The sequence below is a fragment of the Branchiostoma belcheri genome, unplaced genomic scaffold, assembly GCF_001625305.1.
Source record: "Branchiostoma belcheri isolate BF01 breed outbred unplaced genomic scaffold, Haploidv18h27 scaffold108, whole genome shotgun sequence".
In the NCBI taxonomy this organism is placed as follows: domain Eukaryota; kingdom Metazoa; phylum Chordata; class Leptocardii; order Amphioxiformes; family Branchiostomatidae; genus Branchiostoma; species Branchiostoma belcheri.
The window spans coordinates 968,855-995,313 of NW_017802469.1; the positions used below are offsets into that span (position 1 = coordinate 968,855).

The window sequence follows — 26,459 nt, forward strand, 5'->3', positions numbered from 1 at the left end:
AGCAGGCTGCCGCTGCTACAGAGAGGCTGATATCATCGCCGGGCGGCCCGGCTTGGCGGTGACTTGTGGACCGCCGGACGATCGTCTCCCCCTGCGGATCGGCATGGTCAGATTTCCTAGTCGTTGATTGCTACTTTGAAAAAGTGATACCGTACCATTATTCAGAATAATAAAGCTATAACATATGTTTTTATCCGATGTACGCAAAGATCGTAGATTCGGTGTGAAAATACCCCTGGAAAACGACAGTTTTTTCAACGTATCGGCTATAGGGAAGGCTGCGCGTTATATGTGAGTTGGGGGAGGGGGGCGTGGTGGTATCGCTTTGCCGACAATGTTCGACAATGTTTTCGTCGGATGAAACCCTATAAAACGTTGACATTTTGGCCTAGCGTCCGTTTAGGTGGAAATTTGGGGGAATTTTGGCGGCTTCTTGAAGAGTTTTGTGTGTCAAGACTCCACGTCCGCTGCATAACGCTGCGGGCCGTGGCCCGATGTGCGTCGGCCTGGCGACGGTCGGCACTTTGTGAGATACATTCTCTTACGGCTGTTGACTTTTGAAACGTTATAAACGCACTAAATTTTGTGTTGAAAATTGTAGTTGTAGTTGTTCCTATCTCTGTAACGACATGAGAGAGGTGCCAACAATGCTACATGACGCTGTTCAAGGTGACAAGTCGCTATTGTCTTACAAAACCGTAAAACAAACATGAAATCTGACGCCATCTCATTAACTTTCGTCTGGCGATCGGAAACGCGTTATGGTTACGCGATACGCCAACTCTACCGCGTTATGCCGCGTGCGGGTTAGCGTTTATGCATATTTGCCGAACGCGTTCGTAACGCGCGGGGAACGCGGCATTGACGCGGCACGATGTTAACATTGACGCGAGCTGTACTGTAAAAGCTAAATATGTACTGCATGGATTTTCATTGACTACCATCTAAGGGACAGTACTATAGTAGTAAAAGATTTCTTTTGTGAGTAACTATTAGTAAAATATCACTTACTGTACATAAAACCTTGTGTGGCTAAAATATGTGTACTAAACATGCGATGCAGCTAAAAGCTAAATATGTACAGCATGGATTTTTATTGACTACCATCTAAGGGACAGTACTAGAAGAAAACGATTTCTTTTTGCGAGTAACTATTAGTAAAATATCACTTACTGTACATAAAACCTTATGTAGGCCAAAATATGTGTACTAAACATGTGATGCAGCTAAAAGCTAAATATGTACTGCATGGATTTTTATTGACTATCATCATAAGGGACAGTACTAGTAGTAAAATATTTCTTTTTGCAAGTAACTATTTAGTAAAATATCACTTACTGTACATAAAACCTTATGTAGGCCAAAATATGTGTACTAAACATGCGATGGAGCTAAAAGCTAAATATGTACTGCATGGATTTTTATTGACTACCATCTAAGGGACAGTACTAGAAGAAAACAATTTCTTTTTGCGAGTAACTATTAGTAAAATATCACTTACTGTACATAAAATCTTATGTAGGCCAAAATATGTGTACTAAACATGCGATGGAGCTAAAAGCTAAATATGTACTGCAACAGCATGGATTTTTATTGACTACCATCTAAGGGACAGTACTAGTAGTAAAATATTTTTTGCGAGTAACTATTAGTAAAATATCACTTATTGTACATAAAACCTTGTGTGGCCAAACTATGTGTACTAAACATGTGATGCAGCTAAAAGCTAAATATGTACAGCATGGATTTTTATTGACTAACATCTAAGGGACAGTACTATAGTAGTAAAATATTTCTTCTTGTGAGTAACTATTAGTAAAATATCACTTACTGTACATAAAACCTTGTGTGGCCAAAATATGTGTACCAAACATACAGTGCAGCTAAAAGCTAAATATGTCCTGCATGGATTTTTATTGACTATCATCATAAGGGACAGTAGTAGTAGTAAAATATTTCTTTTTGCGAGTAACTATTAGTAAAATATTACTTACTGTACATAAAAACCTGGGCCGAAATATAGGTTCTAAACATGCGCTGCAGCTAAAAGCTAAATATGTACAGCATGGATTTCTATTGACTACCATCTAAGGGACAGTACTAGTAGTAAAAGATTTCTTTTGCGAGTAACTATTAGTAAAATATCACTTTCTGTACATAAAATGTTACGTGGGTCAAAATATGTGTACTAAACATGTGATGCAGCTAAAAGGTAAATATATATAACAGCATGGATTTTTATTGACTATCATCATAAGGGACAGTACTAGAAGAAAACGATTTCTTTTTGCGAGTAACTATTAGTAAAATATCACTTACTGTACATAAAACCTTATGTAGGCCAAAATATGTGTACTAAACATGCGATGGAGCTAAAAGCTAAATATGTACTGTAACAGCATGGATTTTTATTGACTACCATCTAAGGGACAGTACTAGAAGAAAATGATTTCTTTTTGCGAGTAACTATTAGTAAAATATTACTTACTGTACATAAAACCTTGTGTGGCCAAACTATGTGTACCAAACATGCAGTGCAGCTTAAAGCTAAATATGTTCAGCATGGATTTTTATTGACTACCATCAAAGGGACAGTACCAGTAGAAAATGATTTCTTTTTGCGAGTACATTAGTAAAATATTACTTACTGTACATAAAACCTTGTGTGGGCCAAAATATGTGTACTAAACATGCAATGCAGCTAAAAGCTAAATATGTACAGCATGGATTTTTATTGACTATCATCATAAGGGACAGTACTAGTAGAAAATGATTTCTTTTTGCGAGTAACTATTTAGTAAAATATTACTTACTGTACATAAAACCTTGTGTGGCCAAAATATGTGTACTAAACATGCCATGCAGCTAAAAGCTAAATATGTACTGCATGGATTTTTATTGACTACCATCTAAGGGACAGTACTAGAAGAAAACAATTTCTTTTTGCGAGTAACTATTAGTAAAATATCACTTACTGTACATAAAATCTTATGTAGGCCAAAATATGTGTACTAAACATGCGATGGAGCTAAAAGCTAAATATGTACTGTAACAGCATGGATTTTTATTGACTACCATCTAAGGGACAGTACTAGAAGAAAATGATTTCTTTTTGAGAGTAACTATTAGTAAAATATCACTTACTATATATAAAATCTTGTGTGGCCAAAATATGTGTACCAAACATACAGTGCAGCTAAAAGCTAAATATGTGCAGCATGGATTTTTATTGACTACCATCTAAGGGACACTACTAGTAGTAAAATACTTCTTTTTGCAAGTAACTATTAGTAAAATATTACTTACTGTACATCAAACCTTGTGTGGCCAAACTATGTGTACTAACCATGCGATGCAGCTAAAAGCTAAATATGTACTGTGTAAAAACCGAAAGGGGCGAGCAGGTCACAACCGGGAATCGAACCCGAGTTGTCCGCTTGGCGGTCACCAACGCTAACCACTACACTAAAAGGTCGCACGACCATTTAGCATGGTCAGTTAGCACTGTTACAACTGCATGGATTTTTATTGACTACCATCTAAGGGACAGTACTAGTAGTAAAATATTTCTTTTTGCTTATAACTATTAGTAGAATATCGCTTACTGTACATAAAACCTTGTGTGGCCAAACTATGTGTACTAAACATGCGATGCAGCTAAAAGCTAAATATGTACTGCATGGATTTTTATTGACTACCATCTAAGGGACAGTACTATTAAAATTGTAGTAAAAGATTTCTTTTTGTGAGCAACTATTAGTAAAATATCACTTATTGTACATAAAACCTACAGTGTGGCCAAAATATGTGTACTAAACATATGTGATGCAGCTAAAAGCTAAATATGTACTGCATGGATTTTTATTGACTATCATCATAAGGGACAGTACTGGTAGTAAAATATTTCTTTTTGCAAGTAACTATTAGTAAAATATTACTTACTGTACATAAAACCTTGTGTGGCCAAACTATGTGTGCTAAACATGCTAAAAGCTAGACCCCAGACACACTTGTCCTTTCCCTTAAACATGTATCATTGGCTTTTACAGCTTAACATAGTCGCTGGAAATTTCATGGGTCCATAAACGGCTATCGACCTGCGAATGGGGGGGGCTTTATCGGCCAAATGGATTTTGGCTGGGCCATTTGTGTGCCTAGTGGAAAGCCACCCCAGCCTGGAATTGGTATTTGAAGGGACTGGCGGTAGAAATCACTCCTGTATCTGAGATCAAAATGTCTTCTGTGAGGCCGTACCAGAGACGTTAATCTTATCCGCAATCGTAGATCACTACTCCGCTACGACTGTATCTAATGTCCATAAATGGTTAAGCGATGAACGGGCTGATGTATTTCAGAAATAGGTGATGGTGCTTTATGGGTTCTGTATCGGTGTAGCCGGTAGAACCGCCCTTCGGCGTAACACACCAGCTTCTGTATCGGTATATAGCCAGTGTAACTGCCCTTCGGCGTAACACACCAGCTTCGCAGGCATGGTGCGAGCATTTTTTAGTTAATTCAGAACCAGAATCTTTTTTTTTTTACAAGTCAGAAAAAAATGAAGAAGCAAGCCAACAAATTAAATTGGTGCGGCCTAAAGCATTGATAAACAGTTCTCTAACATGTTTCCGGCCACACAAGGATAGTTTAGTAAGTTACAGCTTCTTAAATGCAGGCTCCAAAAAACAGGAAAATCACCCAAAAGTATTTGATAAACAGTTCTCTAACATGTTTCCGGCCACCCACAGATAGTTTAGTAAATTACTGCCTCCTAAACGCAGGCAACGGCTCCAAAAACCAGTAGACAGGAAAGGCCTTTTCCCCACTTCTGAAATAGTAAACATTCATCAAGATCTGAAAAAACCGCGATTCCGAAGCCTTACACTATTTCATGGTATGGATTGGGAAGTCTCCGGGTCCGGGCCTGTCTTCAAGTACTTTTGGGGCTAAAACTAATCAATGGTTGGCCTCAAGGACACCAGGTATACTGTATACCAATTAATTACACAGACCACCATTGGAAACTGGTAATGGTTTTCCTTGGCAAATACAGTACCCCATTATAGAACAGGCTGTGATGAGTCTATGGGAAGAAATAGAAATTTTATTGCTAAACTTTGTTACATGTACATGACGTATGTTTACCTTCGCAGAAGGAAAACATATTGTTTTTGCTCTGTTTCTTCTTCTTCTCCAAACAAATAAGGTCAATGACCTGAACCAGATGTCTGTCTCCATGGTAACTAGTGTTGGGTTGCATCATGTTGCAATTTTATAGCAGGAGGGATTTAGACTCCTGTCACCATATACATGGTATATACATTGTACATGTATAAGAATTAACAGAGCAGACCATATGCGAAGGTAAACATCATGCATTTGCTTTGGAAATGTTACCTTTCTAGCTCTTTCTTAAAACTATGTTGATTTTTTTTACCAGATATTCTCATTTCAATGATTTAAACTTATTGTAACAAAAGTTCTTTCCAAGATGTTTTCTAACGTTAATTCATTATATACATAATGTACATGTATGGTAGCAATCATCTTTAAGATAATGATTTTATATGGACAAAATGAAAATTAATGACCAAAATTGATGCACTCCAAATTTTAAAGTAACAACTACAGTTACTAGTGTACATCTGATTTTATGGCCATATGTTGTGATGATAAAACATTGCCTAGAGAATTTGCTGAAAGCTTTTTACTCAATCCCTAAGTCTCTTTATACTTTTAATACGAAAATGCACTGAAGAAAATATCTGTTTGCAAAATGATTACAAACCAAATTCGCCTCTTGCTTATGTATGTTTCTCTTTCACCATAAGCAATACCCTAAGTTACTTTTAGTGCTGTTTGTATTAAATAAGCGATGTTCCATCCACCTTAAAAGCAATCCTTATGAAAATAAAACTATACCATTTCCTCCAGCACTCTCCATTGAGTGGAGTTGCTCAAATGCTTGATTTACTAGGCCACAGCAAGTAATTTTTATGGATGACATCAGCGCACACATTAATTTTCGCCTGATTTTGGAAAAAAAAGAAATTTTGCTGCCTTCTGACAGTGGTCAACATGCCGAAAATGGGCAAAGATGTCTGTTGTCTTTGTATATATGATGTTCCCACTGAATCAAAACCATTTGTACAATGATTGAAAACTTGTATCTTTTACAGTGAGAAATAGATGTTGTAATAGTTGGCAGTAAACTTACCACAATATATAGGTATCATTTCTTGTTTAACAACGTTTATGATGTCAAAATTTGAAAATGTAGGAATCTTGTTTTTTGGCCCGCCTTGTTTTTTTTTTCCCTATCGCATTAGATTTGGAGTCTGCAGAGGATGTCATCCATAAAATTTACTTGCTGTGGCCTTAGGGTATTTGATGACTTACGAATGACTTATGGACAGTCACACACAATGGTATATTGATTGTACTTCAATGAGAACATCTGGGCTGCATGAAAACCAATGATCTTAAAAGCCTCCACAATAACTAAATCAAGCCCTGTCCAAAACTGAGACACTCACTGGCAAAATTCTGTACTTACACTGTTGTCTGGCAGGTAACAAAACAAAAATTAGGCCACACCAAGTTAATTTGTTGTTTCTCTGATTTTTTTCAGAAAAATATGGAGCGACAGGGCGAAATAAAATAAAAAACAGGCCAAGGCACCCCATGATACCCGGAAATGTTACAATATGAGCAAAGAAGTGAACACACCAGACTGGTTTATAACTAAAACAATAGATTTTGAACTTTTAATGAAACAAAATTGCATTGTCACATTGAAAAACTTTAACAACTAGGAAGAAAAGGACTTTCTTCAACCATTGGGGCCAAAATATGTCTTTCATGCAGCATTTTTTAGTTGATTCAGAACAACCGTTGGGGCCAAAATATGTCTTTCATTGAGCATTTTTCAGTTGATTCAGAAGAACCAACAAAATTTTTTTTTTTTTTTTTGCAAATCAGAAAAAAATAGACAGGGTGAATCCGAGAAACAACAAATTAAATTGGTGTGGCCTTAAGGTGAAGGTAGTCCCATAAGCAAATAGCAGTGGGTTCTTATGTTATTCAGTACATGTGTCGTCTTGGGTGCATTGCCTTTTACCTCAAATACCCCAACCATTTAAGTCCTGTAAAGTGCCTTTCCCAAGGACACAGGATCTAGCAGGGTGCATTTAGGATTCGAACCCGTGACCTCTCAATCCTATGTCCACCAGCTTAACCACCAGGCCATCTATAGCACTTAGGAAAATCCCAGCGAAAAAAAGCATGAGATTTTAGTTGACCAGTGAAAAAATGACCACTGTCACATAGTACAGTTGACCTGAACTTTTTAACTACCCCTCCCAAAGTACTTGACCGTTCCTTACAGTCTGGAAGTGACCTGTAGGTCAAAAAGGTATCAGTGAATCTCTCTGCAGCAGAGCATCATTTTACACAGGAGGATTCGCCTGTCCAGAAGGTAATTTGGTTGTCTGGAACTGATGGCTTACAGGACTGCACCTATGGGGAAAATTGTGCCTCATGGGTGACTTTATGCAAGAACATCATAGTTCAAACATGAAGCTATCATTTGTGAAATTATACATGTAGCTTCATGGTTCAAACATGCCTTTGCAAAGAAAAATTTGTCTGGTAGCATTTGGTTAAGCCATGCCTTGTGAAAGCCTTAGACATTTTCCAAAAGTGAATGTCTATGGGAGTTACATGTAACGGTTAAGTATAAAGTGCAGGTGACATACAACACTTGCATGTACATCATCTCACATCTGCTGCCATGTTGGGGTCCCTATTTGCATCAATTTTCAGTAAACCATATAGCAGCTAATATTGCAGTTTTAGGACATTCAAGGATCTTTTTCCCCCAAGAATGATTAAATCTTATCAAATGTCTACCTTTCAAATGAGAGAATAAAAAAACAACTTTTTAAAAAATATGTAAGCTTGGTCTACAATTCATCGAAATGTAAATTGGGACACCAATATGGCCGTCATAATCACCAGCACCTGGTTATTGATATGGAATGCTCTATTATGAGCAACATATTTTCCTGACACAGTTACTCAAACCCTGACAAAGTTACTTTAAAAAAACTTTTAAGTTCTTAAAAAAACTACCAGAAAAACATCTATGTACATGTAACCTTGATCTATGATTCATCAAAATGTAAAGTGGGACACCAATATGGCCGTCATCAGCACCTGGTCAATTGATATGGAAAGTGAGTTAACGCTTTATTATAAGCGACATATTTCCCTGACACAGTTACTCAAACCCCTCCCAACATTTCCTTCTGTACCTGTTCCTGAATCAGTCACAACATCTGGGTTTACAACTTGTGTAGACTAGCTTAAGTCCACAACTGAAGCCATTAAAAGAAACACTATCCATACAGTCAACACACCACAGCCACACCACTTTAACAAGCTTGTTAAAGACTTGGGTGACGGAGGGTGTGTTTAATCTTTGAGGACAGACAGTTGAGATTTAGGTTTACCCTGGCCCTGGCCTCTGCCCTGAAGAATTTAGTAGGAACACAGGAGTCAAGAACACACACAGACAGCATGGGAGGGGGGCGGACCAGTTGTTACAAGATGATGAAGGTTTAGGCATTATTACACCTTCATAGCAAGCGGCCCTTTTCCAAGATGTTCTTTTCTATGTAGACTGTCCAAACGTCAATCTGTATCTGTATCATTCTGTATCTTTATAGCCGGTACAACCGCCTTTCAGCGTAACACACCAGCTTCGCAGGCACGCGGCGCGGCGGCAGCTGGCTATATTACACCGATCAACTTGTTACACCTAACCCTTGAACTTCTAGCTCTAGACATTGTTTAAAGCTATCTATTGACAATGCCCCTACTGTACTTGGTGACAGTGAGTTGCACTCTGCGATAGTCAATGTGACCCTAAAAGCAGTGGATTCAAATTTCAAATACATTTAAACCTTTCAAAGTGACCACCTCTTTAAGCTGGCCACTTGGACATGGTGACTGCTTCAAGTTCTCGGTCCCAAAAATTTTCCTCATTGACACAAGAATTAAGCAACCTGTCCAAGGTGACCACCTGGCCAACGTGACCATGACTGCCGTGAGTTGGGTCCGCTCAAGGCCTGATACCTGTCCATGGTGACCACATCATTTTTAATCACTATATTATTGATGATAACTAATGAGAAATCATGGAGAAACCAGCCAGTTTGCCTTTGATGACTGCTGGATGATGTTTTTGTTTGACGTAAGTTGTTCCATGTGCCACCCTCCCCATATGTATTCACCACAGAACTGAAGATGCTTACAGCATTTGACATTCAAACATCTCGACTTGGAAACCATTTATGTCTTAGTCATGTTGTGAGGCGACCCTCTTCAAGGAGACCACCTGTCCAAGGTGACCACTTATCTTTGGTCCCCTGGGTGGCCGGCTTGGACAGGTTTGACTGTACAAAGTTTGCAGGACATTTTACCAAATTTTAGGTACAATTGCAGACAATTTGCAACTTTCCAGTAACAGAAAAAAGTACTTCGATCTCTGTACAACAACGTATATGTGTATGAAACAAAGTACTCCCATGAATTTTGGTACCAAATTTTAGGTACGATTGCAGACAATTTGCAACTTTCTAGTAACAGAAAAAGTACTTTGATCTCTGTACAACAACGTACATGTGTATGAAACAAAGTACTCCCATGAAATTCATGCCCGTAGCCAGGGGGGGTTCGGGGGGTTCGGAAGAACCCCCACAAGGCTCAAAGGTCCACTTTTTGGTCCACATTTTATGTAAAGGTCCCCTTTTTGGTCGACTTTTTGTGTAAAGGTCCACTTTTTATGTAAAGGTCCAAGATTTTTCTTAAAAAAGATAGACTGGAATCGTAGAAAAACTGCTCCCTTTGTCATTGAATAAAAATTTATCTCTGATTTTTTCTTTGAAATCCTCTCAAAAACGCACAAAATGCCATTTTAGAAGGTTCATTTTTCAAAATTTCCCCGTCAAGCAGTGGGAAGAACCCCCCCCCCATTCAAAATCCTGGCTACGGGCATGTGAATAAAGAGGAATTTGAAACAAAATCAAGGAAATCTCCAATTTGAAGCTGCCCAGTCCAGCCAATCCAACTCTTTTTAACAGAACTAATTGATTTGTACACTTATTGAGGCTGAACTAACTCCACATCCCCAGTGGACTTCCACGCTACTTTAATTATGCCTCCAGGCAAGATAACATACAGCCATGACCACAGATCCATTAAACTTACTTCCTGGAAGGCTCAGGCACAGACAAGTACAGTTAAATCAATCGGAGGGATCAATTCTAGCCTTACTTCTCCCAAATTACACCTTCTAGCAAAAGGTTGTCTTGCATGGACAATCCTTGGGAACATTGTAGTTACAAAATGTAGTACCTACCAATGTACTTATGTGGATACGTGTTCGACATTCAGATAGCTGAGCACTACCTATGGCTTGATTTACCAACACTCACAAAGTAAAGTAGCCGTACGTCAAAATATTTTTCTTTAGACGGCGAACAGTGCAATGTAGCCTCACCACAACTCACAAGTCAATTCCATTGTGAAGTCGTGTGGCGCAACGGCAGCGTGCACAACTCGGAATCAAGAGGTCCTGGGTTCGAGTCCTGACGTGCCACCGATCTTGTGAAAGGCACTTTGCACGACTGTCCCCACTAGACTCAAGCGAAAATGAGTATTGTCTGTCCGGTATTCATTTCTACATGTATGTGCGGGACACAATACCAGCAACAGCTGCCTCTGCTCCGCATGTATTGCATTGTTGCAATTTCAATGAAATCAAAAGTCAATTCTACAAGCTAGAGATCATCTTAATAAGTGTGTTGGGTTCTTTTATGTCCAGAGGTTTGATGCCTATGCTAATGCTTGAAGCTAACTCAGTTTATAATGTCACCATCCAAATTAATTTATGATTATTACTCTTAAACTATGCACGAGCATGTTTTGAACCTCTAGTTGCAACACATTGGCAGAATGTACAGCACCTGCTCGAAACCCGTAATGTATTGTGCATAGCAGTTCAGCAGAACGTCTCATATAAGGTCATATTTGTGCATATAAGGTTAACACTCCATCTGTAGTTTCCAAATGTTATGTCCGAAAAAATGTCGATTGCAACAGGCAAAATTCTGATGCAACGTTGACCAAAAATTCAACGAAAACCGTGAAAAATTAGGGTTTCACACAGGTGCAGTACGTTCTGCCAAAGTGCCTCTAGTTGTCCTCTTTATCTGATCTATTTTTAATACATCAAGATCCAGGAGATTCTTGCAAATGTATTTCCTACTTTGCAGAAAAGTTGGATTGGTATTTCAGTTCAACTGTATCCTCAAAAACCCCATGTCCAGCCTCCTAAAGGGCTGCCAAACGTGATGAACGAGGCATGATCCCCCCACAGCTTCCATAAAATGGGATCACCCAGCCTTGTTATAAACAGCCCATGGGCAAAGTGAGGCCAACGTTGATACATGACTTGCAAAATAATAAATCAAAATTCTGTCTTATCTGAGCAATCTTGACCTTATTCTCAAGTTTTATGCACCTTGACCTTCAAGTTTTATCTTTTCATTCAATTAGACATTCTTTTGAACCAGAAAATTCCACAGGTTGTGTTAGCTGACCTCACGCAAACAATATTCCTCCCAAAGGAAAGCTGTAGCTTTGAATGAAAATACAGCTCATAAGAACTAACCTGACAACGATAGCTATCACCAGATGCAAATTTAGTTTTATTACCTCCATGAAAAATGGAGGCATTGTTTTTGGCCTGTCTGTGTGTCAGTGTGTGTGTGTGTGTGTGTGTGTGTGTGTGTGTGTGTGTGTGTGTGTGTGTGTGTGTGTGTCTGTCTGTTTCATGGGAATTTCATACTTGGGACATGTGCAACTTACTGTGAGTTAATCAAAAGTTTAGATCACGATGCATCTATTATGTTAATGTAGAGGTCATTTGCATAATTAAGGAAGAAATTTACATATACATGTTGTTGGCATCCTTTTCGTCTCTTGAGACGATGGAATATGCGCCGTGGGTCAGGATGTCTTCATGCATCGCCTGCTATGGCTGTAGAGGCCGATCCTGGAGCGGCATACTTTGCCGCAGTTGACACAGGTGAAAACGTCTGGTTGTGTGCAGGTTTGTGCTGGTCTCTGTCGTCTACGCTGTCTTCTCTCCTCCCACTGTTCTTCTCTTCTCTTCTCACTGGTTTTGACGCCTGTCTTCACGGCTTGCCTCCATCTGCTGCGGTCGGCTGCCACTGTCTCCCAGCTTGTTTGGTCGATCCCTCCTGCCTTCATGTCACGCTTGAGGACGTCTTTGTAGCGGAGGACGGGCCTCCCCGCAGGTCTGGCACCGGTTGCTAGTTCTCCGTACAGCACGTCCTTCGGAATTCGGCCATCGTCCATTCGGTTAACATGACCGAGCCATCTCAGACGCCTCTGGCTGAGCAAGGCGTACATGCTGGTCATTCCGGCCTGTGCCAGGACGTCCTTGTTCGGGACACGATCCTGCCAACTGATGCCCAGGATTCTTCTGAGGCAGCGCATGTGGAAGGCATTGAGTCGACGTTCTTGGTGGGAGTACAGTGTCCAGGCTTCGCTGCCATACAAGAGCGTGCTGAGTATGCAAGCCTTGTATACCACTAGCTTGGTGTTGGTGGTCAGCATTGCGTTGTCCCAAACGCGTTTCCCAAGGCGAGCCATAACTGTTGCTGCTTTGCCGATGCGTTTGTTTAACTCTGCCTCCAGGGACAGGTTGTTGGAGATGGTGGAACCCAGATAGGTGAACGTGCCTACCACCTCAAGGATGTGGTCATCGATGGAGATTCTAGGAATGCTGCAGACATCCTGGACCATGACTTGGGTCTTCTTGATGCTGATGGTGAGAGCGAACTCGTTGCACGCATGAGAGAAGCGGTCCATGAGTCGCTGCAAGGCTGGCTCTGTGTGCGCAGTCAAGGCGGCGTCATCGGCGAACAGCATCTCTCTAATCAGGACCTTGCGAACCTTAGTTTTTGCTCGGAGACGTGCGAGGTTGAAGAGCCTTCCGTCACTTCTGGTGTGCAGGTACACTCCGTCTTCTGACCGATGAAAAGCAAAGGTCAGCAGGATATACATATGAAGCCCATATTTCATGGAGGCATGAGATCTCGGAAATCTGTTTTTTAAGGATTTCATACTGTACGAAATACAGATTTACATGTAGAATTGGATAAATTGTGAAATATTAACGGTAAAAATAATAAAACTAAATGGAGTTGAAACCTATAGGGAAATTGATAGTTCTGAAAAGAATGCAGGTACATGTATTTGGCGACAAGCCCAGCACATGTAATCCCTCTGAATGAAGATGTTCTGTGTTAAGAGATGTAGATACAACAGTGACAAATGTCTAACGGTGTCTCTTAATCCCTGTTTAGCTTGTCCTGAGGCAACGGAGGCTTTGTTCCCACCACATAAACCAACTTCCTAACAATGGGTGAAATGAGCACGTCCGCAGAACGTACTGCGCCTGCACAGAACCCTGGATTTTCGCGGTTTTTGTTGGATTTTTGGTCAACGTTGCATATGAATTTTGCCTGTTGCAGACGATATCTTTTCCGACATAACATTTGAAAACTAATGTCGGAACGCTAACCTTTTTTACACGTTCTGCCGAAGTGCTATGTACAATACATTACGGGTTTCGCGTATGCAGGTGCAGTACGTTCTGCCGATGCAGAATTATGTATCATTATCAAACTTGTACCAACTTTAGGCCTTCAGTATTTCTTTGGAAGAAACTATACTATACAATCAAACAGTACTAAATTAAATATAGTCTAAAATCATGTATAGAAAAAAATAACAATCGAGGTATAATAAGGTGTTTTATATATGGCATTGCTGTCAATGGCAATGGAAAAAAATTAAAATTCTGACATTTCTATAACATTTTGTACCACTTGTAGCTAAACATATCTGAATCATAGAGTTCATAATTTAAACTTCTGATTGTTATAAAGTTTATAATTCACATATGTTGAGGCCAGTACAAATTGTTCTAGAAATATCAGAATTAATCTTTTCAATTGCTATTGACAGCAATGCATACATGTATAAAACACCTTTTGTATCACATGTATTAAACGTACAAGTACTATTCAGTTTGAAATCATTGTAGCAAATGTGTTAGAGCTTAATTATTTCTATGTAGCAACCTCAATATGACCACAGTCTGCAATGTATTTTTCAACACCATGCAATTCATATTTTCTAACTAAAGGATCTGATAGCTTGTTGGTGGGGATCAGGACGAAAAAAAATGGCCATATATAAAAAGGTAACGATCATTCCCCACAACCTCTGCTTGGAGAGTACTGATAGCAGGCCCAAGTCAACTTGATAGTGTAACAATTTTGACCCAGATTCTGCACTTTGCTCTTCAGAAGTCAAAACAATGTGGGGGAGGGGGAGCTTGTGCCACAGAGCTACTGTGAGTTCTCATGTACATATACATGATGGCTTTTTCAGATATTTGGGTCTTAAAGGCATCCAGTACAGTTTTCAGGGCTTGGAAAACCGATTTTTCAAAGCTAATATTCTAGTTACATACTGAGTTGAAACCACACTATCCCAATATGTATATTGACCCTCATGGAGCAAAAATTCCCAAAATTCTGATGGAAAATGGTTACTCAAGGCCCTGGGCTGATTTTTAGGGTACCACCCAGAAAATGAAGGACTCATCTTGGGGCTCGGTTCTGCAGTTTGAAATGCCCAAAGTATGAAATGCTGACTAAAATGTGCTAATGTGAAGCAGTATGTGTTGATATCTCAAAGATTGCCTTATTCAGAATTTCCAGTTTTGCTGCCCTGAAATCGCATTGGATGCCTTTAAACTACAATGTATACTGATACACTACTATAGATGTAGTAAGACATTTACGTCATGGAGCCAGCAACTAACAATACTATAATTACCTTCGCCAAGAAGGTTATGTTTTCAGGGGCGTTCGTGTATGTGTGTGTCTGTCTGTCTGTCTGTCTGTAAACACGATAACTTGAGAAGGCCTTGATGGATTTTCTTCATACTTGGTAGGTGGGTAGGTCTTGATGAGACCTCAAAATGATTAGATTTCGGACCCCCTAGCGACTTGTTATGGTACTGCAGCTGAACTTCCGGTTTTGATATCTCATGATCTAGACATGCTATGGTGATGAAATTTAGATGGTAGGTAGCTCTTGTGCTGGGAAAGAAGTGACGTGAGTTTAGGCCCCCTAGCGGCTTGCTCTGGAACTGCAGGGATAAATTCTTGAAAATATTCAAAAGGGGATAACTCAAGAACCAGTTGACGGATCGTCGTGTTTTTTGGTATGTAGGTAGCTTACGTGATGCTTAATATAATTATGTGCAATTATGCAAATATGGATGTAATTTGCATAATTTATGGGGAAATTCTATAAATCAGCTGCATTCCATGATAGGACAATTGAAGCTTGTGACATTGGTAATTGACAACGAGAGAAACACAGGAAGATGTTGATTATGTTAACAATGACTTAATTTGCATAATTAATGAGAAAATTTTATAATTATGTAATGATAACTGCCTGGAATTTCATACTTGTGGTATTTGAAAGTTAAATTGAGGTGAACATCATTAAACATAATTTATTCAAATCAGGACCTCATTTGCATAATTTATTAGGAAATGCTAGAATGCATTCTTTGTTAATATAAGACTGTCTTTGGTTGAGATTATGTTAAAATGATATAATTCATGAAAATTAGGTTCCTATTTCTTAAATCAGGGGGGAATAATCTAATCTAAACTTTGTCAGTCATAAAGATTAACATCATTTGGCGAAGGTATGAGATCGGGGAACTCTAGTTCATTTTGAAACAGACAGGAGCAAGTAGAAACAGGAAAACCCCTGACTCCCGGTACGCCGGGAATCGAACCCGTGCCAAACCGGAGCAGCCAGCTTACGACACCAGCGCGCTAACGACTATGAAACTATGCCAAAAGGTCCGGACCCATTGGAATGGTTCAGTTAGCGGCGCTTGAACCCCACTGTTATAACATGATGGCTTTTTCAGATATTTGGATCTTAAACTATATACTGGTACCTAGATGTAGTATTAGTAAGACATTGAAGTCATGGTGTTAGCAACTAATAAATAATAATAATCCATATATACATACATACATACATACATACATACATACATACATACATACATACATATATATATATATACTTCCAATACTTCAGATAATATTGATTCAGAAAAATTTATCTATCTTATGCACTTTAAACATCCTGTATTAAACAAACCCATTTCAAATTATATTTTTAACATCACAAAGAAACAAGAAGAAGCTGAACCTCTGTATTAGTGTAGTTTTAGAGCTATTTGTACTACAAACATGTATATTACCTTTTCATCTGTTCACCTGTACTTAGCCCGATAGGGCATGAATGTACAATAAAGGTTATTATCAATAAAAATAGTATTCCTTTCAACAAGCAACACAAACCACAAAGAATTACATCCCAATAAAAGGTAAACCCTGGGATTAGAACCCAAGACCTTGCTCCAACACCTTACAACCCGCAGTAATTATAATATAAACCTCACCCTTTACTCCGCAGGAATTTTAAATTTCGTACATCCAACACAACCAATTTCATTTCAAAAATCCCCTGTATCGGTTTACATGTACGTTCATAGAAAGCTAGCCTCTGGGTTCCAAGCTGAAAAAGAGGAGATTCAAGGCATTGAATGTCAGGCCGGGAACTTTCTGCCTGTCTTTTCATGCCTTCCTATGGGGGATTACCCAGAGAATGAAGCTAAGAAATAGAATGACCCCCAGGGCAGGCTGAATCTAAGTGGTCCTCACTTTTCCTGTCACACACGCTCACAGCCACACATTCATCAACATGACGTCCTATCTGGGAACCCTTTTGTATGAGTTAGGCCACAGCAAGTAAATTTTATGGATGACATCCTCCACAGATTCCAAATCTAATGCGAGCGGGCGAAAAAAAACAAGGTTCTTACATTTTGAAATTTTGACTCAATCATTGTACAAATGGTTTTGATTCAATGGGAACATCACATATACACAGCAAATATCACATATCACTGCATCAAAGTAAGAAACAAAACATTTAATCAGAGCCTTTTCTTGTCTCCTCTCTTTATAGTTATCTGCCATCCACCTTCCCGCATGGCAACAGACATCTTGGCCTATTTTCGGCATGTTGACCACTGTCAGAGGGCAACAAAATTTATTGTTGTTTTTTTTCAAAATCAGGCAAAAATTAATGCGCGCGCTGATGTCATCCATAAAAATTACTTGCTGTGGCCTTACATGTAGATTAGGCCCCGTAGCCTGGTTCTGGTTGAGAGAAGAAATAAGTTACAGAATTTGTGATATCTTGTGATTGAATTTCCTTTTGGATCCTTTTGGCAATGAATTATATATTTTATTTATTTATAAAGATCTAGTCCAAACCTATTCTTCAATATTAAGCAGAGAATCTTTGGACTTTTGCTGTCTCATACATACAAACAAGGAGGTTAGGCCACACTGACTAAATTTTATGGATGACATCAGCGCACGCATTGATTGTCGCCTGTTCACTCACATTCACTCACTGTCCTGAAAAAAAAAGATCACGTCCTCCGAGGCTCTGGCCTGGCTCTAGGCCTGGGTAGCCCATGGTAGTTAGCGACAATACGGAGCTGGTGGTAACTCAGGAGGATGGCACCCAGGCTGCCGAAGCTCCACAACTTGTCGTATACGTCGCTATGTACTGCCACAAATTCACAATACCAGCTTTGTATTCCTGTGGTTTAGTAGCATTTCTATTTTTGGCCAGAATTTTTTTATTCGCCCGCGAGCACTAGTTTGTGGCGCTTCAGAGGATGTCATCCATAAAATTAAGACGGTGTGGCCTTAGTACACAGAGAGAGTCTTTAACATTTTTCATAGTACTAGTACTGAGCCCTATCCCCAACTCTCTCCACAGCTGGATTTCAGGTTCTAACATCTAGCAATTGGATGTAATCCATAAGAAAGCAGGGCAGTGGCAGGGGAAATGGGGCCTTACACCCCAGCACTGGTGATTGATGTAGGGAGGGCAGGTGGTCACCTCCGACCAGGCAAGCATTTCAAATAGGAGCCATTCTTCTGACCTGCCAGGAACAGGGGGCTCTCATATTCACCTTCATAGCAGCTTTCTCCATAGAAATGGGGTCAGATAAAACGATAAAGCCAACTTCTGCATGTAACACATACAAAATACCCTTGATTGTTTGGCCTTGCTAACAATTATCTGTGATTGTCAAAATGGAAAAAGTATTTCAAATAGGAGCCATTCTCCTGACCTGCCAGGAACAGGGGGGCTCTCGTATTCAAGCTTTCTCCATAGAAATGGGGGTCAGATACAATGCTAAAACCAATTGCAACTTCTGCATCTAACACATACAAAATACCCTTGATTGTTGGGCCTTGCTAACAAGTTTATCTGTAATTGCCTTTTTAAGTTTGACCTGACCATTCACAGATGAGGGCCTGCATGGGGGGCCCCACAATGTTCTACGCTAAATTGGCTACGTATTACACTCAATTCAGGAAGCCTCCCCAATAAGTTGTATGATAAATTCCGGGAAGCTACAACACATTACGTAGAATCAAAACAGCGAATTACGCTCTATACAAAATGCGCCAATTACGCTCTACGTTGTATAAGAGTGGTCCGTCTGAACTCTACATAGAATTAAAACAGCCGACTACGCTTTACAGAAAAGGGCATGCGGGCTCCCACAGATGTGTAGGTATATAGTGACCAATTTAAAAAAACTGCAACGGTTCCACCAGAACGATTCCGGTTCAGTCAAGATAGCATACATGTATCTCTTTACTTAGTAGTCAAAGGACATCATACACAGATTAGTCCAATTCCTGAACATTTTTTAGGACTTTGAATTCCCAAAAGATTTCCTGTCAGAGACAAGACCCTTTATGTATGTCCTTCCTGCTATACCCTAACAAGAACAAGTCAAGTTCTTCCACTATGTTTTTTCTTTCTTTTCGCCTTAAGCTTTTTGTGACTTAGCCAAGTTCTAGGGACTTGGCAAGACTTGAAAGCACACTTAAAATTCTGTCTGTGTGTTGAACCATAAGGACCCTCGCTCCTAAAGATGATACCGGCTGACAATTTTATTGTTCATCCTGCTCGACTAAGTCTGAAATTGAAAAGCACTTTGATGGTGGGATTAAAATGGTAATACAGTACTCATAGCTGGGTCCTATGTATGAGAAGAAAAATTCGACAAAACCTAAGAATCCCCTGCAAGACTGAAGTACATGTACAAATGTATCTACTGTGTAAGTCAATTTCCTGTCTTTGTACACAAGACAGGATATTTGAAGCCACTGTCACATGGTAATAGCCTGGGTACCATCCGGATTTTCGCTACGCAACGCTCGAAGATTTTTTCGAGCGTTGCGTAGCGAAAATCCGGATGGTACCCAGGCTAACATGGTAATACTGTACAGTACATGCCCGTAGCCAGGGGGGGGTTCGGAAGAACCCTCCCCACAAGGCTCAAAGGTCCACTTTTTGGTCCACTTTTTATGTAAAGGTCCACTTTTTGCTCCACTTTTTATGTAAAGGTCCAAGATTTTTCTTGAAAAGATGGATTGGAATCGTAGAAAAACTGCTCCCTTTGTCATTGAACAAAAATTTATGTCTGATTTTTTTCTTGGAAATCCTCTCAAAAACGCAGGAAATGCCATTTCAGAAGGTTCATTTTTCAAAATTTTCCGGGGGAGCATGCCCACGGACGCCCCTAGGAACCTCGACAGCTCTCGAGGTCCCCTCCAGCAGTGGGGAGAACCCCCCCATTCAAAATCCTGGCTACAGGCATGCAGTGCTCGTACTACAATATAGTCATAGTTGGATCCTACATTGTGCTGTGTACCTAAACCCACATTTACGTTCAGGTCTGGATTCAAGTCCAGAGATTTAGGTTCAGTTCCATGATAATGATATATACAAAATTGCATGTTGGCAACCTTGCAATGTTGTCTGGGCAAAACTGTGGCAACATAACATGGAGGCCGACACTTGATGATGCCCGATGGCAATGATTTCTTCTTTTGCAGCACAAATTTTACAATCTATGGAAGGTTTTAGATGGTTTGGAACGAAAAGGGGTATGTGACATGTTTTTTTTTTTTTTTAACAAGTCCGGAATCAGTTTTTGACATTTAGTTTTTTTTGGACTTGAACCTAAACATTTTTACAAGTCCAGAACCAGTCCAGCAAACCGGTACACTGATGTCATCCATAAGAATTAGTTATTGTGGCCTTAGGCCACACCAATTTAATTTCTTGGTTATCTAGAAAAATATTGCAGCGGGCGGGCGAAAAAAAAAATAAAAATAAAAACAGGCCTAGGCATCCTATTTTGGCCCAAAATGGTGCGATAGGAGCCATGAAGTCAACACACCAGGCTGGTTCAAAATTTAAACAATAAATTTTGAACTTTTCATGATACCATTGCATTGAAAAGATGGAATAACTGTAACAAGTAGGAAGAAAAGGACTGTTTTCAATTGTTCAGGGCAAAATATGAGCATTTTGCACTTGATTCTGAATTTAATAATAATTTTTTATTTTGCAAATCAGAAAAAAATGAAGCGGCCAATCCGTTAACCAAGAAATTAAATTGGTGTGGCCTTACCACAAGTTTGAGTTGATGTGGGTGCATGCCCAATTTCAGGGAGCGTGGGAGATTTCCCTTCAATGTCAAAGACATTGCGACCTGCACACATGTAGTAAGTCTGAAGTGCTTGCCAAAGCTGAGGACATGTCATCAAGGATAACTCTGGGATTCTCTGGTTACTGGTAAGGGGTGATCCCGGTGAGATCATGTCGTGATCCTGGCGTGATCCCGCCATGAGTTACAACATTTTGACGCCCCCTCCATGTGCCAAAACAACCATGTAAGACTGGATGTACAAAACACATGTTCTGGCATGCTAAAGACTACACAAAGGCCGTGTGCGGCAAAATGTTCTCTCTAGCAGACCAACTCCCTCGGCATGTTATCACTCTATTTGACCGATTTCTTCTACTCTTTCCAGCCATCTCCCGAAGCCTGGTAGAGGCTACACAAAAGCAACATAACTGGAGTTCAACTTTAAAATATATATATATATAGGTCATACATGGGGTATTTTCTGATCAAACGTAGATCACACGCAATAGAAGCTCCGGCTGGCAACCCTACATAGCTCTCCTACTACATGTGTATTTCCTTTCTTTCTTGTACCCACTGTATGTATATAACCACAATGAAAGTCCTCAGAAAAAGGGCTTTGAAAACAAACATGAAATTTTGTAGCCAGGGTTCCATCGTTGAACATTATACCAGCTCTATTACTATCATTATATAATAACACTGCTAGGCCTTCATGATTCAGGAAAACAAAATTGAAATACTATTTTGATAATATGATGGAAATACTGGCCTGAATTAAATCCAGCCCTAAATGCTATACCTTTCTGCAAAGTCGAAAGTACAATGAAGCAGTTATATCATTCCTAGCTGTATTAAGGCTACAGAAATGCACCATATAACAAGTAGTTAGTAGAACTACCGCAAATAACCTCCAAGCAGACCCTAGGTTTGCAAGGCAGTATCCATTGGCCAAGGCAGTATCCATTAGCCACTGGGCCTAGCCTCCATAGCATGCCAAGAACTGGGGTTTTTGGGGGTCTTCATGGTCTTTGGGATCTTTTATGGGCTATTTTCTGATTGCATATAGACAACATAGCCGGCCTGATTGAATTACCCGTTTTTTCAACTCAACAAAAAAGCGCAGGCTTAGAACTAGGCTAATCAAAAAACAGCCGAAGACCAACAAACCCCCAGTTCTATATAAAAGCCTGCTACGGAGGCTACACTGGGCAACTCCTCTGGCCAATATGGATACCGTCTTGCCACTGTATAAGATCTGCTTGAAGATTAAGAACTAGAGGGGTGGGGTGAATAAACATCCATGACAAATCTGTGTGCCTGAATTGTTTACACAACTGTGATAAGCAGGGTTTTGTTTACAGAGTGATTTTCCAGTGATTAATGGCACAAAGAGAAAGTGTTTCAACTGACACATTGTTAAGGCTTACGGATTATCGCTCAGTTACCGAACATAATACCTATTGTAAACCTGGGTGTACAAATATTTAGTCACAAATGCTTAAACTTAAAGCAGGAGAGGAAATATTAGAACTGCTTGGATACCTCAGATTTGCATGACTCAATTTTGTGAAAATTTTTAAAATTTTTGTAAAATTTGAAAAGCAACGGTAATGAAATGAAAAATGAAAAATGAAATGAAATGTTGTCTTTGTACCAATTTTATCTGGTAACTTACTGGTTTGATGCAATACAAACAAAGAAAGGAGCTAAAATTTGGCAAAATTAAACCAAATCAAATCTATTCCACAAGTCTAACAAACTGAAAAAAATGACAACTGGAAACTCGCATTCCATTATATCTTGAGCTAAGCTAAAGTAAACCCTCATCCCCCATGATATCTACTGATTCATCCCTTACTCTGCAGTACATATAATGGAAGAGTGTAATTCCTAGAACTCAACATTACCATCTGCCACCTAGAAGGGATTCGATGGTACAGGTAGTCTACTTGATATTCAGCTCAGTAATATAATTAGCCCTTCTGACCAACTGCAGCCCTCGATATTGATTGATACTTGCCCTGTCTCTGAAGTAGATTTGCATACGTGGAAAGTGTTGAATCCTGTACTTTGTCATTCCACTGAGGTTAAGTTTGAAGTGCTTCAACCCTCAAGACCTTTAATCTGCGCAACTATTTGAAGAGTTGGAGGATATTCTACGTTGTCATCATGGGAGGGGATGTGAGGGGGTTTCTGATGGCGTCCTTTTTGCCTTTTACTTCAACCTTGGGTCACTCTTCGCAAGTGGTAGTTTATCAACAATTCACAGCATATAATAGTGTGGAATAAATCATAGCTTTCCCATTTCCATTTATTTCAATACAGTGTAGGTGCACTTAAACATAGTTTCTGACATACAGTGACAGCTATTTTTAAAACAGAGCCTTGACATTCAATATGCTATCTTTGCCCTTCTCCTTGTCCCATCCTTGTCTTAAGGGTCGAGGACTCTCAGCATCTCTTAAGGCATCCAATGCGATTTCAGGGCAGCAAAACTGGAAATATTCTGAATAAGGCAATCTTTGTGATATTGACACATACTACTAAACAAAAGCACATTTGAATCAGTATTTGATAATTTGGACTTTTAAAACTGCAGAAACAAGCCCTAAGATGAATCCTTTATTTTCTGGGTGGTGCCCTAAAAATCAGCCCAGGGCCCTTCCAGTAACCATTTTCCGTCAGAATTTTGAGAATTTTTGTTCCATGAGAGTCAATATACATTGGGAGTGGATAGAATATTGGCTGGCTTTGAAAAATTGGGTTTCCAGGTCCTAAAACTGCACTTGATGCCTTTAAAGTTGGGTTAGATACCCTTATTGTATCTCTGCATGATAAAGCTTAAAGGTTGAAATACTTTTCCTGCAATAAATTTTACAGTCAAAAGAATACACTGTAAAACATTTGCACTTTGAAAGTACAACTTATTATCAAAGCAATGTGTTCAGAAATTTTACCAAGAGATTCCATAGAGTTTACAAAATCATGTATATTTTATTTATGATATCCTTTCCTGCAAAAAAAAGCATACTGTGTATTCATTTAAGATTGTGGCACTTAAAATTTTAACAGTCAGAGAAAATGAAGTTTTGATTTTGTAGTTAAAACGTATTCATTTAAGATTGTGGCACTTAAAATTTTAACAGAGAAAATTAATTTTGATTTCGTACTTAAAACACTGCATAAGTTTGTGGTGGGACTCTGAAAACTAGAAAACTTAAAAATACAGCAAAAGTTTCATAATTTAGAGTTAAGTTGCAAAAAAAGCACACCGTGCATTTATTTTAACAGTCAGAGAAAATGAATTTTTGATTTCGTAGTTAAAACACGTTTGTGATGGGACTCTGAAAATACAGCAAAAGTTTCATAATTTACATTAAGTTGAGAAGATGACAACTTGAGAACTGGTACTTTTAAAAAGGCTTTGCCGTTGAGTGATGAAGTGATTGGATGTTAAGCCAGAAACGTTACAGATTGGGTCCCATTACATCTGCATCATTAACTGCCAAATGACATGTCATACATAAACATCATTGGGGACAACAGTCCATTTCACCCATTAAAATCTCTTCTTACATGTCTCCGCAATTATTCAACACTTTCCATCATCAGGCGTTGGACTATTCCACTTTTCAAGCTGACAGGGGGGACTGTTTTTCTGACAGAGGCTGTTTGGGGACAGTTCATTTTTAGTTTTGTCCATTTCACCCATTAAAATCTCTTCTTACATGTCGCTGCAATTATTTAACACTTGCGGCTTAACACTTTCCATCATCAGACCGGGACTGTTCCACTTTTGAAGTTGACAGGGGGGACACTTTTTTTCACTTTTTTTGACAGAGGGGACTGTTCCACTTTTGAAGTTGACAGGGGGGGGAACTTTTTTTCACTTTTTTTGAAAAGAGGCTGTTTGGGGACAGTTCATTTTTGTTTTTTATTACAGAGATTTGTCCATCACCAATTAACTTCTCTTCTTACATGTCTCTGCAATTATTCAACACTTTCCATCATCAGACTGTAGACTATTCCACTTTTCAAGTTGACTAGGGGGGACAGTTTTTTTGACAGAGACTACTAGTTTCTATGAGATTTTTTTTAGTCAATAGGGACTGCTCTAATTTTGGACTAACAGGGCAGTTACAAAATTTTCCTTTTCTACGTTTGAAAGTTAGAAAGCCAGGATTGTTGTGGTTTGGTCAGAAGGGAAAAATGAGAGAAGGAAAAGGGAAAGAGTCGGCCCCTAAACATCTTAGTGGATCAGCCCAAAGTCAAGTCATAAAACACAGACACACTTGCATTAGTTTTGACATATCTGCAACAGGCCTAGGGCAACCAACTTATTCATGATACCGCCCTTTTCTACACAACAATACAAACCCTATAGGCATACATGTAAAAGCTTTTTAAAAGCAAAACTACATGTAGATATCTGTGCACAGTGTTTCAAGTTTTTCAACCTACTCCCAACTCAATACTAGGTATTCCAGGGATCTCCCCAGAAATTCTTAGGGGAGAGGTGCCCCCTAATCGGTTGATGAAAAATCAGCAAATTTTCATGAAAATACTGACAGTTACTAAAAGAAAACCCTAAATTTGAACATTTTGGGATAGTTGCTACGATTTTGGGGACAGGGGGAGCACCCTTGCTTTATTGCTTTGGGAGAGCCTTGGTATTCTAATCCCCCGAAACATTATTGGACGATCCCTTGAAAATCCTCCACTGGGATGCACATCACATACTTCTATCTCGATATGATATTCTTTATCATCTTCCATAATGGAAAATCACAGGCATGCAGGCCATCATTATTGCGTTGATTCAGAGTTAAGCGTGGCGCGTGCTCCGAGGTCCTCCAACTCCCCCCAATCAAACCCGCGTCCAATCCTGATTGCGTGACTCCGTGGAAAAATTGTTCGCGCTCCGCGACACAATCGCCGGGTTTTTCATCCCCCATAAACTAACAAGCGACGTCCATATGAAGCCGAGTTCATCTCGGGAAATGATGTTCTTCAAGTTTGATGGGGTGATATTAGGCCACAGCAAGTAATTTTATGGATGACATCAGCGCGCGCATTAATTTTCGCCTGATTTTGGGGAAAAAAACAAGAAATTTTGTTGATTTCTGACAGTGGTCAACATGCCGAAAATGGTCAAAGATGTCTGCTGCCATGCCGGAAGGTGGATGGCAGATAACTATGAAGAGAGGAGACTGTCACAACAAAAGGCTCTGATTTAATGTTTTGTTTCTTAGTAAGTTACTTTGATGCAGTGATATGTGATGCTGCAGCTGGCTGTATACATGCTGGCAGTGTATACATGCCCGTAGCTAGGGGGGGTTCGGGGGTTCGGAAGAACCCCCCCCACACAAGGCTCAAAGGTCCACTTTTTGGTCCACTTTTTATGTAAAGGTCCACTTTTTGGTCCACTTTTTATGTAAAGGTCCACTTTTTGGTCCACTTTTTAAGTAAAGGTCCAAGATTTTTCTTGAAAAGATGGACTGGAATCGTAGAAAAACTGCTCCCTTTGTCATTGAATAAAAATTTATCTCTGATTTTTTTCAGAAATCCTATCAAAAATGCACGAAATGCCGTTTTAGAAGGTTCATTTTTCAAAATTTTACGGGGGAGCATGCCCCCGGACCCCCCTAGGAACCTC

General features: G+C 39.5%; 1 protein-coding gene across 1 annotated transcript in view; it reads right to left on the reverse strand.

The window, feature by feature from the left end:
* The window catches only part of LOC109480574 (bone morphogenetic protein 1-like), a 119,290-nt gene that overhangs the window by 91,399 nt on the left and 1,432 nt on the right, over positions 1-26,459 (reverse strand). The window lies entirely within an intron of this gene.